Source organism: Acinonyx jubatus, chromosome B1, assembly GCF_027475565.1.
Source record: "Acinonyx jubatus isolate Ajub_Pintada_27869175 chromosome B1, VMU_Ajub_asm_v1.0, whole genome shotgun sequence".
In the NCBI taxonomy this organism is placed as follows: domain Eukaryota; kingdom Metazoa; phylum Chordata; class Mammalia; order Carnivora; family Felidae; genus Acinonyx; species Acinonyx jubatus.
This window is the reverse complement of record NC_069382.1, coordinates 48,839,279-48,855,780: the sequence shown is the minus strand read 5'-3', so window position 1 is coordinate 48,855,780 and position 16,502 is coordinate 48,839,279. Positions and strand designations below refer to the sequence as shown.

Genomic DNA, 16,502 nt, shown 5'->3' with positions numbered 1-16,502 from the left:
GAAATAAGTGCACAGTGTTAGGACTTTATGAAAGATTCATATTCCTTGCCTCACTCTTAAGTTACTACATGCAAAGACACTCAAATCTCTACCAACAGTAGATCTAGAGGGATCTTCATTTTTCTAATACCTGACTCTATTTCTACTTCAGCAATATTTCCAATCCTCCTCCCGGGACTACTTACCAATCTCACCTCAGGTAGGGACCACACACACACCCACCCCTGCCACCACCTCACTCCACACCACCCGTCAATGACTTTCCACACAACAGCGAGCCTAGTGTCGTGAGGGAAAGGGCACGTCCTTATCTTACCACCACGTTCTTCTGATAGCATTCAACCATCCTTTGAACCTTCCACAGTGTCATACAAATCCACTTCTCAGGCCCAACCCCTGACCCATTTCTAACTTGTCTTTTTACTCATAGGTTACAACTCTGAGGCCTCATCATTAAGAGATTCCAACTACCCACCGAACATTTAATGCCAGTTTTTTCCCTAGAAAATGGAGAGAAATATGAAGAAATGAAGACACATTTTCAATATTTGGTTAGTAGCTACGCCCACTCAGAGCACTGACCATTCTCTTCAGGTATTGAATAAAAATTTCGAGTATTCCGAAGATTCACAATTCTAATTCTCTTCTAGAAAGTATTTAAGCTAGCATCCCACATACTTATGAGTACTTAGGACTCCTCAGGCTCCCCCAGAAGATCAGGAAATTCCCACAGGATAAGGTATTTTTAACTCACCAAATAAGAGTCAAGAAGACAAATAAGAAGACAGCCTTTCTTTCATCAGGAAATATTGAAAAGCCTCCTTGCTACATAAGTTGTGGAGAATGCTTAGATTCACTCAAGACTATCAAGACCCCACAGGTTACTATCCCAGGCACTCTGGATATATCATATAATAACTGGACAGAGTGCAAGACTAACCACTAAGCAAAACAGGGAAAAATTCAGATAGTCTCCATGACCACAACACACAAAGATCTTTTTAAAACAAAAGAAAATATGGAGAGCCCAGCCTTAAAAAGTGAAGCTACCTAAATTAGAGGAAAAATTGGACAAAGTGAGGGGAAGAACTGCCAGAGACACCTCTTAAGTAAATCACATATGGGGCGGGGGGGGGGGGGGGGGAGGACATACGTTGTTCTGCAATGCCTCCTCCCCCTCCTCCTCCATGGGAGTTGAACCAAGAGGATTTGATGAAGCCCTTGGAATTTTTTAAAAGGAAAGAAAAGAAGTTCACATCTACCAAATTCAAGTCTTTTGAGAACTACAGATACCTAAAAAGGAACTGAACCACTGGCTCAATGTGGAGAAGAGATAAACATTCTATCTGGCAGCCCTGCCTGATCTTCAAAAGGTTCGCGATTCGTACTGTCCCCTGCAGCGCACGGGTCGGGTCACTGGGCTAAGATTTCAGTAGTGCAGACAGGCACCCTGCAGCCCTTTTGCCCAAGCAGCGCTAGGCCCATCGCTACACAGCTGGGCCTGGGCACAAGAGCCCCAAATGCAGAGAACAGCGGCACCTGAACCCTCGGATAGGAAGTGGCTATTCTGACTGAGGGCTTATGATCAAAGGAGGTGAACCCCGTGAAAAGAGCCAAAGGAGAAACAGCTGCGGGCGACTGTGTCTGAACGCACCCAAAGCAGATGTGGGAGTGTGTGCACCGGGAACATGGGAGGGAGGCAGACATGGGCTGCCCCTTCGTCGACAGAAGATGCTCTTACACAAGCAGCTGGACAAACACAGGGGGCAGGAGGATGGAGGGCTTAGGGAACAGAAGACGCTGCACAGCTGAAACCGAGCTTCCAGAAGAAGGGGTGGAGGTGGGAGCGCAGCCCCAAACTGAGGCTACAAGGGGCGCCGGGGAGAGGGAGGGGCGTGTTTAGAACCCCCGGAACCCGGCTAACCCCTCCTTGCTGGTGGCTAAGGCCCTGGAGGTCCTCTCCCCAGTTCCTCGAGACGTCTGGGAAGGCCTACTCCGAAGCTACACGCCCCCGCCGCGCAGGGCAGCAGTCTCCCCAGGGCTCCCGCGGCCCCAGCACTGCCGGACCCGGTCCCTCCCGCCTGCCCGGTGCCCAGCGCTCAGGGCCAGCCCCAGGATCCCTACCACGAGCCGCTTCCTGGTCGCCGCTTCCCTGCTCGGGGCCCCAGCCGCCGCCGTCGCCAGGAGTCCGACCGGCTTCCAGCTCAGGGACGAGCCTCCGCCGCCTGTGCGAAACTCGGGTGCCCAAGAGCCGCTCTCGCCGCCTGCCGCCCGCCTTCCAGGCCGCGCCGGATCCTCCGCTCCCCCTGCCGGTGGGCAGCCATTTCCGACAAGCGTCTGCGGAACTTGCCGAAGTGCGCCGGGCCGGAAATGGCCGAACCCGGGCTCCCACGAGCCGAGGGGCGGGGGGCGGGGGCGACTTTCCGGGCAGCGCCCGAAGGGCCGCCGGGGCCTCGGGCTCAGCCGCCGGGTTCGCCAGGGTCCAGGAACTGTGGCGGCGGCGACAGAGCCGGGGATTGTGGGAAAGCGAGTGCGAGGGCGGCCAGCCGGGCGAGCGGGAAGAAAAGACGCGGCAGGTCCCCTGAGCCCTTCAAACCAGCGCCCTACAAATGCTGCTCGTCCTTTAGAAAAACCTACCTATGGAGTGCGGGGAGAATGCCCCCGACAGTTCTGGAACAGGTTGCGACTACGACAGCCTCAGCTGCTTCGAGCGGGCCCAGTGAAATTCAATCCAAAAATAAACCCAGACCCGTAGAAAAGGCCTTCCTAAATGGGCTGACCGACTCCAACAATGGACTGGAGTTTTGAAACACTTTTAATATTCAACAACAAAGAAAAGGCCAGGCGGCATGGATGCTTCGGGGGGAAAAAAACAAAAACAAAAAGCCCGGGGCTTTGCAAAAACAATAGCTTAATCCAGTCGTGTGGCAAGATCAACCAAAACTAGGAGGGAAAAGAAATACCGTTTGAAACACTTAAGAGCCAATCCCTGTGAATCTGAAAATGCACATATTCTACAATCCTAAGAGACACTCCAACACCTGCAAAGTCAGGACAAGACTTTTAGGGTAACTGGAACAATGGGGGTGGGCGAAGGAACTCTACCAATCTTAAAAGACACACCTGATCATTATTGTTAACTCAAGAATGAGTTTAAACCATCTAAAATCTATAAATGCAGTAAAATCTGAGATTAAATTTGCTTCAACATTTTTCTTTTAAGCATGTTTTTAATCCCCAAAAGGCAGGGCTTCCATTCCAGGGTTTCCCAAGCAGGAAACCAAAAACACACCAGAACCTGGAGAAGCTGAGGAGGGCCAGGGGCCGGCTCCCATCCCTGTGTGTGGGTGGTCTGGTAGTTCAGAGGAACTGCACCCCCTGAGACAGGTCCACAGCTGCCATATAACCCATCCAAACACCCTTTCTGCTGGAGCCCAGGCCCACGCTCTAGCTAGGAGGCTGAGAAACCACTGAAGATTGATTAGTTTCCCACAGGGGACAGTTTGAGCTCAGGATTCCATCTGCAAAACAAAACTTTAAAAAAAACCTAGCAAACTATTTTCCAGAACGTACTCTTCATCTCTCCACACCCATCAGCCCCTCCTCTTTCTGATCCTCCTTTTTCTTCTTTCTTGACACCTCCTTACTCACCCCTATTTCCCTTTCTTCTCATACCTCACTGTTTTCCTTACCTTTATTACTTTATTGTAATAATTTCACTATGAACAAATATCCAGAGCCTCACCACCATTACGTATGTACAAAAAAAACTTTCTTTTACCAATGTGTTCAGGAAAGTCATAGAGGGGGAATCAAATTTTTAAAAATGAGAAGCATTCCAGGAAGTGAAAATGAGGAAAACTGTTGCCCAAATATCCTGAAAAATCTGAAGTTGGCTTTTTTCTTTTCTCTTTTTTTATTTTTTTTTCAACGTTTATTTATTTTTGGGACAGAGAGTCTCTTTCTCTTTTTTTAAACAGTTCATCTTCCTGGCTCTCCTCCAGAGGTGTGTGGCAGCAGGCAGAAGTCTGGCAGTGTGGGAGGAGACACACACAGGCCCAGAAGCTATGGCCCAGAAGCTACGGTAAGAATTACCAGGTATTGGTTCATCTCCATGCTGACAAGAGAGGACCTGCAAATAGCTGCTACCTGAGGACTCAGCCTAAATAATTTCTTACACTTTTGAGTGAATTAACACATTGTTTCACCACCTGGTCGATCTATTTGATTCTTAGGATAGGCAGGCTTTAAGACGAAAAAGGGATACCCAACCAAAATATGATGTATCCTTGACTTTACTGGAGCCCCGAATGCTGACCATCCTCTTCCTTTGGCTCTTTTGAGCCTGTCCTCTCTCATATCTCCTCTCAAACAGTTCTAGCTCAGTCTCTTCCTCTGGTTCCTGTTCCTTCTCCTGACTCCTAAGAGGTGTTCCCTGAAAAGATATGACGGGCTACTTTCTTCTTCCTCTCCACACTCTGTTGCCAATTTCAGTCAGCTCCCTTGCATCATCTGCACCTCTAAGCAGATCCCTCCCTACGGCGCTCCAGTCCCTGTCTTCCAGCTGCACTCCAGACACCATCACATCATCGTCATCCTCTTAATGCATGTTTTATAAATACTTAATTGCCAAGCAATAAGCTAAACCCTTTATAGGCATTGTCTCATTTTAATCCTTACAGGGAGATATCAGTGTATAGATGGAGAACTGAGACATTAAGAGGCTAAATAAAGTGCCCAAGATCACAGAGTGAGGTGTGAAGTACAAATGGAACTCCAAGTCCTCTGAACTCCAAAGCCAGTATTCTTCACCAGAACAATCAGATTGTCTCACCAGGACTTTATTATTTTTTTAATGTCTATTTATTTATTTATTTATTTATTTATTTATTTATTTATTTATTTTGAGAGAGAGAGTGCGCATGAGCGAGTGGGGGGCGGGGGGGGCGGGGCAGAGAGAGAATCCCAAGTAGGATTTTATTTGGTGTGTGTGTGTGTGTGTGTGTGTGTGTGTGTGTGTGTGAGAGAGAGAGAGAGAGAGAGTGAGAGAAAGAGAGAGAGAGAGAGAGAGTGAGAGAAAGAGAGAGAGAGAGAGAGAGAGAGAGAGAGAATCCCAAGCAGGCTCCATGCTGTCACAAACTGTGAGATCATGAATCAATTCTAGAGCCAGAATGAAGAATCAGACACTTAACTGATTGAGCCACCCAGTCACACCTCACCAGGACTTTAAACTTAGTATATCCCACACTGAACTCATCTTTACTGCTACCCCCTTTGCTCTCCTCAAATGTCCTTTTGATAATATTGATAATGGTGTTACCATTATCTTTCCTAACTCAGAAACTCAAAACCTGGCACTATCTTGACTTCTCTCTTTACCCTCACACTAAATCAATTTCTAAGACTCAAAGCCTTCACCTACATTTATTGTCTCTACTTTGTATTTTGGAACTTAATCAAAATAGTTTTGCATTGTTCTTTAACAATCATATATGCAGATCTTTATCTGCTTCAGGAGCCTATGGGTCTTCTCTCTAGAGCACAGTCATAGGGACTCTGCAGTACCCAGTCTCTCTCTTTCTGTTCCAAATTTTAAATTTCCAGAAAAGAGACATGATTGTCCTGGCTTGTCTCCTGTGTCAACCCCTCGATCAATCAGCTTTGGCTAAGCAGCAGGTCAGCCTTGTCTAAATACAGCAATTAGAGCCTCTCATATAAATAGGGCTTGTTCCGAGAAAAGGAAACAGCATACACTATTGTTCATTTGTTCATTCATTCCATCAACAAACACTTGAGCACCCTCTCAAAATATATTCCGGGTTTTTTCATATATTCAAAATGTTTACAACCTAACCCTACCCTCATACCATGAAATACACAACATAAAAAGATAAGAAATCACCAGATACAATGCATAACAATATTCACCCATAAGAGACTACCAATTCAATTGCGTGTGATGGAAAATAATTCAGCACACCCTGTATGAGCCTGTGGTGGTGAAAGTACTCAGCAGTGGGGCACCTGGGTGGCTCAGTTGGTTGAGCATCCGACTTTGACTCAGGTCACAATCTCATGGTTTACGAGTTCAAGCCCCGCGTCGGGCTCTGCGCTGACAGCTCAGAGCCTGGAGCCTGCTTCGGATTCTGTGTCTCCCTCTCTCTCTACCACTCCCCCGCTTATGCGCACGTGCGCGTGCTCTCTCTCTCTCTCAAAAATAAACAAACATTGGGGCGCCTGGGTGGCTCAGTCGGTTGAGCGTCCGACTTCGGCTCAGGTCACGATCTCGCGGTCTGTGAGTTCGAGCCCCGCGTCGGGCTCTCTGCTGACAGCTCAGAGCCTGGAGCCTGTTTCAGATTCTGTGTCTCCCTCTCTCTCTGCCCCTCCCCCGTTCATGCTGTGTCTCTCTCCGTCTCAAAAATAAATAAACGTTTAAAAAATAATAATAAAAAAATAAACATTAAAAAATTAATCAGTAGTAATGTGTGCATATTCTACCAAACAAGCTCACAACAGCACCGTGAGTTATAGACAGAAACAGAAAACTACCTAAAGTCCATCAGTGATAGACTAGATAAACAAAGTATAGTGTATTCACCCAAATGACTACTTTACAGCAATGAGAATGCTCTACAAATACATACAACAATACTGATGAATCTCACAAACAATGCTAAGCAAAAGAAGCCAGACACAAAAAGGTACATAGGATATGATTCCATTTATAAAAAGTATAAAACCAGGCAAAACTAATATACCTGTCAAGAGCAATGACAAGAGCAGGAGTCCCTGGCTGGCTCAGTCGATTAAGTGTCAGACAACTCTCAATTTCGGCTCAAGTCATGATCTCACAGTTCATGAGATCGAGCTCTGTGTTGGGCTCTGTACTGACAGCGCAGAGCCTACTTGGGATTCTCTCTCTCCCTCTCTCTCTCAAAATAAATACATAAACTTTAAAAAAAAAAAAGTAGCAGTGACCAGAGGAGAACAAAAGGAGCTACATGGGTACTGGTCATGCGCGATTTTGTGAGCTGCATGCTGCTTACATCAGTTTGTGAAAATTCATCAAGTTGTACACTTATGTCAGTATGCTTCGCTATATGTGTATTATCCCTTAATAAAAAGATTTTTCAAATAAGTAATTCATGGGGGCACCTGGGTGGCTCAGTTGGTTAAGCATCTGACTCTTAATTTCAGCTCAGGTCATGATCTCACAGTTGTGAGTTTAAACCTCATGTCGGGCTCTGCGCTGACAGCATGGAGTTTGCTTGGGATTCTCTCTCTCCTCTCTCTCTGCCCCCCCCCCACCTCAAAATAAATGAATAAACCTGAAAAAAGTAATTCATGGGCAAAACGAGCCTTTAAGCACCCTTGAACATTGTCACTATAAATATCCTAGAGTTGCCAATTACTGCCATACCTGCACCATTACACCACCTTCTTACAGACCGTAAGCCACTATCAGCCTTTGCATATCGCCACCATTCTTATCACATGGCCTCATCCCCTTCAGCCCCAGCTGACTGGACTTCCTTCTCATCTGGAAACTTGGGAGCAGGACACGTGAAGCTGAGTCAGGTGATAAGAGTGCTTCATCTAATAAACTGTATGGAACTGGGAAAAAAATAATTCCTGGACATACACACAGCAATAAGCCAAGAACGCTGGTCTGCAGAAAACAGAGCCAACACACAGAAGGAAGCAAACAAACCTGTGAGAAATGGAGGGGAAAGCCTCAGAGGCTGCTCACTCTCCAGCTCAAGTCGCATATATCCCAGCTGTCACTGCGTATCCATGAGATTGCTCATGTCGCCTTACTACTGAAAAAAAGAAAGAAAAGAAGACCTTACTTATTTAAGCTAGGGTGAATATGTTTCTGTGTGTGGAATGTATAGTCTCATTTAGTCCTTTTAACAACCCTATATGGTTCAGTTCCATTATGAGTCCCACTTCACAGTTGAGAAAACTGAAGCCCAGGGAGGTTATATGTAACTTGTGTAAATCACACACCTGGTAAGTGGTGGTGCCAGGATTTGGACCCAAGGAGTCTGACTCCAGAGCCTGAAATCTGAAAACTATCCTACACTGCAGTGCAACAGAAATGCAGAAAACGGCAATGTGATTTCTATGTTGCATTAATGGATTTAACTAAGGCATCTGATTCCATTAAATGAGTTCAAATGTAGAAATGGTACAAAAGATTAAAAGACTGGCTGCCTAAGAAGTTGGTAAGCATTTATTTCTTTCACAAGGGAATTATACTTTGAGTTGTAGATGTTAGAGAAATATAAAACGCATGCAGTGTGACAGATTATACTAATGAGACTGTGTTATTATGCCAGGAAATTTATCTTATAGATTTCAGCAAAATGCTCTCTTAGAAGATCCCTGCTGGTTACCTGTTTCTCCCAAAATGTTAGTATCCAGGAGAAGGGGCGTTTAGTCTCATGGAAGGAGAAATTGATAAAAGTTAACTTCAAGTCTTAAGGAGAGAGGCACCGGTGGTCACTTTCCATGAAGGTAGCTGCCAGACCCACAATCCACTCAGCAAGGCTGCTAGATCAATCACAGGCAAGCCACTGGTGACCCCCAGCAACCTTCAAAAGGTATGATTCAGGAATTATCAGTGAGTTTAAGTCAGGTAAGAACTTGTTCTATCAGTAATGCTTTGATTTTAAAGGAAAGTGCTGACAACCACTATTCAAGATCTTTTCTATATATAAATGATTGAGCAATTTTTGTGGCTTATAATTAGAACAATGCATGACAATTTCCAGATTGGAGTTCCAAGGTTACTCTTTCCCTTTGGTCCATCAGTGCCAAAAAGACAAAAGGTCATCTTCTGAGGCTCCATGGATAGCACTCACTAGCCTGCTAAGTGGCTCACTCTGAAAGTCCTGGCTTTGATGTTATCTTTTAAAAGTGGCTGTTTTTTATCTGGCAAAAGGTGCAACAGTTCGGATGTTTTGTAAAATACTTTGTAGTAAGAACACTGAGTTAATATCAGGCCCAAAACAAAACACACATTATTGTCAGAAGACGGTTTGTTAACTCCTTGCCTCATGTCATAGTACTCACTATCTTGCATGTGGCTGTGAAAAATAAATTTTGTACTAGTTTCACATTCATTAGGAAGCTTAGCATGGCTCAAACCTGTCACTTACATAAGACTTATAATCTGTAATGACCAATTAACATTCTAAAAATTAGCTGTCGTCCCTAAAATATAACCTATCTGTCTCTAAAGTCCCTTCTTCCTTCAAGCACTGTTTCCCCTGTGAGTTTTTATTCCCTCCCCACCATGTCGGCACAGCTTGCAGAGGCAGTCAGGTTTGACCATTGGTAGATATCAAATGCCATCAAAAGCTTGCTCCTGGAAGTTCCAAGTAATGATACAAATGTCCCCCCAAGGCAAAAATACAGGCACCTAACATTTACCCTAAATTATGCCAGTGAGGAGTAAAACTGTGCTCAGTTTTACAACAACATGCCACAACATGGCATGTCTGAAGGTTTGCGGAATTTAGCATAATGAGAGTTGTAACCAGGAAGAAGGAGAAGGAGGAGAAGAAGAAAAATCAGGCAGAGCATTGATAAAGTTCCAATGTCACACTGTATGCAGCTCTATCACTTCAGGATTGTCCTTACACCAAAAAAGCTACCCATACATTCAAAAAACCAACTACTCACTACTTAAAAATGCCTCACATAAACAAGGCACTCCATTTGAAAATGGGTAGAATGTCATAGAAGTACTTACAGAACATCAATTAACTTCTTAGTTAACCCACTTAGCTATAAAATCAAAATTGAAAGCAAAATTTCTGAAAATAATACTAAAAACTTTTTAAAACTTTAAAAATATATGTAAGTTGGTAATAACACGGAGTTCATGTATATTTAAAAAACAAACAAACAGTAGTTTCTACCAACCATTATCAAGAGAAAAATGTGTAGGTTTTAAACCAACTCATGAATGTTTACAGTAAGATTTTATTGAAGAGAAGGTTTTTCACTATTTTCCTAAATATTGCTTGAGATTAATTCTCAACCTAAATGATAAGAGCATGAATCTAGTGGGACCCAGTCAATGCCAGAATAAACTAATCACTGATCCCTTCCTCAATCCATGCCTTCAGCCTTGCAAATACTATGCCACAGGTCAAAAATGAAACCAAATGAAAATGTGACATTTCTCCAAATCCATCAATTCAGTGGGCTAAAATTAACAACCCAAAGCTCACTCCTAATGGACAGTTTCAGATATTTCATCTTCTTCACTTTTTTAAAAAAGATTTTATTATTAAGTAATCTCTACACCCAACAAGGAGCTTGAACTCACAACCCTGAGATCAAGAGTCGCATGCTCCACTGACTGAGCCAGCCAGGCACTCCAGATGTTTCATCTTCTGTAAAAAGGGACACACATGATAACATTGTGTGGGTTATAAGGAAATGCATATCTCTAAAATGAAGAAGGGATTATTGAAGTTTATTTATTTATTTTGAGAGAGACAGAGAGAGTGTGAGCAGGGAGAATCTCAAGCAGGCTCTGCACTGTCAGCACAGAACCAGACACGGGGCTCAAACTCATAAAACTGTGAGATCATGACCTGACCCAGAATCAAGAGTTAGGCCCTCAACCAGCTGAGCCACCCAGGTGCCCAAAGAGGTGATTGTTTAGAAAAAAGATGATTGAAATAAATGAAGCAAATAATCCAAAAATATATTAACTATATATTAACTAAATATGAAAATACTTTAAAAGTTCAAATACCACCACGCATTTGTATTACTTTTATGTACATTTAACTATGCTGCAATGATGTTCAATTTTTTTTTAATTTTTTAACATTTATTCATTTCTGAGAGACAGAGAGACAGAACATGAGTAGGGGAGGGGCAGACAGAGAGGGAGACACAGAATCCGAAGCAGGCTCCAGGCTCTGAGCTGTCAGCACAGAGCCCAACGCAGGGCTCGAACCCACGAACTGTGAGATCATGACCTGAGCCAAAGTTGGAAGCTTAACTGACTGGGCCAGCCAGGCACCCCTGTTCAATTTTTTTTTTAAGTTTTATTTATTTTTTGAGAGACAGCGTGTACAAGTAGGGGAGGGGCAGAGAGAGAAGGGTACAGAGGATCCAGAGCGGGCTCTGTGCTGACAGGCTGACAGCAGCAAGCCTGATGTGGGGCTCAAACTCAGGAACCATGAGAGCATGACCTGAGCCGAAGTCAGACCATCAATTGAGCCACCCAGGTACCCCAATGTTCAATTTTTTGTATTTCATCTTTAATTAGCTTAAATAATAAACACTTAAATATTCGTAGGAACACAAATAATAAAAAACACATAAACTGATAAATATTTGCCAGCTCTGCGGCTTCCTTTGAGCTCACAAGCATAATTTTATAAAATTGCTATCTTTATGTATCAACCATTTCAATTTCTTCCTTTTTCACTTACTTTGAATGGATTATTATGTGTTTCTACATCATTCTCATAGTCATCTTTACAGGTACTAGAACATTCCATATCTGTTCTCAGTAGTTCCTGAATGATAGTTTGTAGACCAATATAGGATGAAATTTTTGTCAGTCCACAGTTAAATGAGAAAGGCAAAGGCAAGTTATTGAGGTTTCAATTTTATTCAATTTAAAGATTGTCCTTTATTTAGAGATTATGTCCTTTCCCCTTTCTTGTGTTAAAATTTGTTTTTATGAAATGATAGTGATGGCAGCTTTTTAAAAATCTTCCTTATATGACAGAATATTGAGACATACTTAGTTTGGTTCCCTGCTCCCACCCCACCCCCGGACCACCAATTACTTGTTATTTTACCAGTCCATTAAATCCAGAAGTCAGCTAACTATCTAACTACACCCCTTCATTTTAAAATATGAGCCCACACAGACACACAAACACCCAAAATGTTTTTGTAAAGACTTCTATGGTAACCAGCCTCCAAAATGTCCCTAATGATCTCTGTCCCTAGTATTTCCACCCTCATATAGTCCCCTTCCACACTGTACCACAGATGATCTATGTGACCAACAGAACGCTGCAGAAGTGATGATGTGTCACTCCTGAGATTAATTTATAGAAGGCATTTCAGCTTTCACTGTGGTTGTTCTTTTTTTTTTTTTTTCGATCACTCACTCTGAAAGGAGCTAGATGCCATGTCATGAGAAACAGTGTAGAGAGGCCTCTGTGGTGAGGAACTGAGGCTTCCTGCCAACAGCCATGTGAGTGGGATTGGGGAGCAGATCCTCCAGCCCCAGTCTAGCCTTCAGATGATGCTGCTGCCTCTGAAAGACCCCAAGCCAGAACCAACCAGCTAAGTGCCCCTGAATTCCTGACATATAGAAAGTAAGAAATAATAACTAGTTGTGTTTTAAATTATTACATTTGAGATAATTTGTTATGGAACAACAAATAACTAACGTGACTCCTGTATCCCTTTTCAACTACAAGATGAATATGCCAAAACTGCTGAGCATGTTTGTGTTCATGCCTGTGTGGGGGGGAGAAAGGATTAGCAAGGACTGTGATCTCAATTATCCTGACTTTAGTTTACATACACTGACTCTTCCCTTCTCCATTGCTTTTTCTACTTTTCTCATATTGACCAGAGCACTTGGTAAACTGAATAATCCATCTCTAGCAAAGGAATCAATTCTATAAGTTTTTATAGGCTTAGTTAAAGGAATCATTCTATGTAAATGTGGTATTTTATCATAGTTTAGAAACCTGGTAAATTTCTATTGACAGAATCCCTCACCTTAGCTGTCAAATCTTTCCTAGATCCATCCCTACCTCAACAGAAGATCTCTCATGTGCACTGAGAAAATAGAAGCAATCCCTTTCAATTCTCTCCTCCCACATTTACACCATCTTTAAACTCTGAGGTGAAAAAAAAATTATTTTAGCAGCTGATGCCAGAGCTCCTCTTAGGAATAGAAAATACCTTATTGAGGAAACTATCTTGATATGACACCTGGAGTATGGAAGAAGAAAGCTTGGCTTGTAACAAAACTGTAAAACAGAGATAGCTAAACAGATCTGGATAAAAAAGAAGAAGAAGATGAAGGAGGAGGAGGAGGACGAGGAGGAAGAGAAAAAGAAGAATATGAAGACTGGAACAGGGCAAAGAGGACAGGAAATGGGAGGAGAGTAAGAAGAGATGAGGCTTAAATAATGGTGTGGGAGGCTGAAGGTTGGGGAGTGAGTTCCAGTGACGGGGGAGCTGAAAGCATGTTTAAAATAGAAATATCTATTATTGGACTTCACATTGTTTGTGTTGCTAAGGATATAAAATCCCTGAAGTCTTCAGTAATATCTGACATATGCACAAGTGCCTTATGTGAGTGATTTGGGGGGAGATCAAGGGAAAAAGATGTAGAGGGGACTGGTCTGAGTTCTGCAGCCGGGTCAGATGGAAATAAGGAATAAGAACATGGGAACTGAATTACAAGTGAGAAGAATTTAACAGAAGCAAAACTCAAAAGGTAAAGAAACTATTAGATGAGCTCCCAGGAATTAACAGAAATCTTGGAATAGGCATTGAACTTCCACATGAAATCCCAATGTGGAATGGGAACTTAAGTCAATTTTACTTAAATCTCAAAAAAAAAAATCTATCTTAACTGACATCTGGGTCCATATTCATGGACTATTCTCTCATCTGTTCTGGCCTTTGACAAAGGGATGTCCAAGACTAGCACTCTCTTTTTTAATGTGATCTGATATCCTTCCTTCCTCTGACCTTGCTCTGTCAATTATTCTCTCTGTATATAGTCAATATTCTCCTCATTACAGAAGAAATCTCACTGCTTATACCCCCACTGCTTATACACAGGCTCAGGCCCAGGCCCAAACTACCACCATCTTACAACACCAGATTTGAATTCCCAAAGATTTAGATTTTGAAACCTTGATTTATTATTAGTCAGGTAACCGTGGGCATATTACTTAACCTCTATACGCTCTCCTCACTATAATTTCCTCATCAGAAAATGGGGATAATAATAGTACACACCTCACAGGAATACAGTAAGGATTAACCTAGATAATGAGTATAAATTGTCAGTCCAGTGCCTGGCAAATAGCCCTCTTACTTAACTGCTATCATCATCATCATTCACCAGAATTCTCAAAAGAGTAATCTCTACTCTATGTCCACTTCTCTACCACCATTCACTCTTTTATATCCAGAAAGCTGGCTCCTGTCAAACTACTGAAATTGCTCTCATTATGGTAACCAGAGACTTCCTCATTCAGTAATGCCAGTGAAACTTCTCAGGCCTCCCTTTGGAATTCTTCTTAATCCTCTACACTTAGCTTCTTGAAATGGTTCAATCCTGGCTTCTCAACACATCGCTCTCTCATTACCCTCTCTCTTTTCTCTCACTGAATCTTCTTTCCCCACCACCCTTTAAATGTTGGTGTGCCATCATCTTCCGTTCTCATTGAGCATGTATTCATGACTTTAGCAGCCAGATCACTACCCTGAACCGAGACCTTTCTTCTGAGCTCCTGAGCCAAACTGCCCACTAGGTATCTTGCCCTAGGTGTTTCACAAACCCAGCCAGTCACCCAAACCATGTTTATAGGTACTGTTAACACAATCATCATTCTGACTTCCCCAATTCTTTCCCTCCCCTCGTAGTCATTTTCCTGATTAACACCAGCTGTGATTCTTCCTGTTTCCATCCTTCATGACCTCACTGTTGTTCCAAGTGGACTTTAGAGTCACATGGGCCTGGGTCCAAATACTAACTATGATGGTTCTCGGCCAAATTACTTAACCTCTCTGACCTCAGGTTTTTGTGATGATGAAATGAGATATCACATGCAAAATGGCCAGCACACAGTAGGACTTCAGCAAACACTCCCCTACACCTCTTCCTTCGGGTCTTCTTCACCACCTGCTGAAATACAGTATCTACCTATTTGGTCTCCCTTGCCCTTTTCTCCTCCAAATTGCCCTAGTCTTTCTTATAAATAAATAAATAAATAAACAAACAAACAAACAAACAAACAAACAAATGTGATACTATTATCTCTTTGCTTACAAATCTTCAACATTTTCTTTTTTCCTACGGAGCAAAGTCCAAATTCCTTAACATGGTAAGTTCCAACTGGCTTTCTGGTTCCTTCTCTCCCAGACCAGTTACTCTAAAATACTGGCTGCTCACCAGCTATTTCTGTACATACTAGCTTACATCTCTGCACATGTGGATCCCTCTGGCTATAATTCCCTTCCTGTGCCCAAGTTCTTTTGTCCAACTGGCAAGTTTATTCATCCCCCTTAAGACTTACCTCAAAAGCTGTCACTTATATGGCAACAAAAGCTCAGCCACCAAAAAGTAAACAAGTTTAAAAGCTTCTGCACAGCAAGAAGACAATAAAATGAAAAGGTAAACTACAGATTAGAAGAAAACATTTGCAAACCATATATCTGATAAGAGTTAATATCCAAAATATAGAAAGAACTCCTACAATTCGGTGGCAAAAAAAAAAAAAATTTTTTAATGGTAAAAGTCCTGAATAGACAGTTTTCCGAAGATAACCATACAAATGGTTAACAAGTACAAAAAAGGTGCTCAGCATCACTAATCATCAGGGGAATGCATATCATATACATCATATTGTATGCTTTAAATATATAAATTTTTTATTTAAAATTTTAAAAAGTTTAAGGGGTGCCTGGGTGGTTCAGTCGCTTAAGCGTCCAACTTCGGCTCGGGTCATGATCTCGCAGTTCGTGAGTTCGAGCCCTGCATTGGGCTCTGCTCTGACAGCTTGGAGCCTGGAGTCTGCTTCAGATTCGGTGTCTCCCTCTCTCTCTGCCCCTCCCTGGCTATTGCTCTCTCAAAAATGAATAAATGTTAAAAATATTTTTAAAAAATAAAATAAAATAATAATAATAAAATAAAATAAAACTTTAAAAAGTGTAAGCTGTCATTAAAAGGGTGACAGCTATTCTTTACTGGTTCAGAATTTAAAAAAGAAACTAGTCTAGGGGCACCTGTCTGGCTCATTCTTGGGGTCATGAGTTTAAGCCCTACTTTGGGCGTAGAGCTTACTTTAAAAAAAAACAAAACTATTCTATACACACACAGCGCACACACACACACACACACACACACACACACACACACACACACCCCAAACATAAAAGGAGAAGGAGAGGAAGAAAGAATGGTAAATGTGGATATGGCACAATGTTAAAAATTGGTGAATCTGGGTAAGAATCATTTGGAACTTATAAAAAAGTTGCAAAACTCCATATAATTCTGGCTTTTATGTAAGTTTGAAACTGTTTCAAAGGAAAAAAAGAAGAAAGCATGGGGCAATCGAACCATGCAGTAACAATCAAACAAACCCAAGTTGAGGAACATTTCACCAAATAACTGGCCTAGATTCTTAAAATGTCAATGTCATGAAAAAAAGAGAGGAAGTTCAGAGGGAAGGAGGGAGGTAGGCGATAGGCTGAGGAAA

General features: G+C 42.5%; 1 protein-coding gene and 1 long non-coding RNA gene across 6 annotated transcripts in view; one reads left to right on the top strand and one right to left on the bottom strand.

The window, feature by feature from the left end:
* Window positions 1-16,502, bottom strand: part of EXTL3 (exostosin like glycosyltransferase 3) — a 131,141-nt gene that overhangs the window by 73,738 nt on the left and 40,901 nt on the right. Inside the window, exon 2 of one of the 5 annotated variants that reach the window (XM_027069762.2) lies at window positions 7,712-7,820. The exons of 1 other annotated variant lie outside the window; for it this stretch is intronic. The gene's annotated coding sequence lies outside the window, so the exon portion shown is untranslated. Of the gene's footprint in view, window positions 1-2,124; window positions 2,264-2,637; window positions 2,777-7,711; window positions 7,821-16,502 lie in introns of those variants that run through there. 3 more of the 5 variants (XM_053216656.1, XM_053216657.1, XM_027069753.2) reach the window with 3 other exon arrangements.
* Window positions 2,879-4,925, top strand: LOC128314401 (uncharacterized). The gene is made up of 3 exons (XR_008296003.1): window positions 2,879-3,068; window positions 3,981-4,084; window positions 4,683-4,925. It is a non-coding gene; the product is annotated as an uncharacterized LOC128314401 (long non-coding RNA).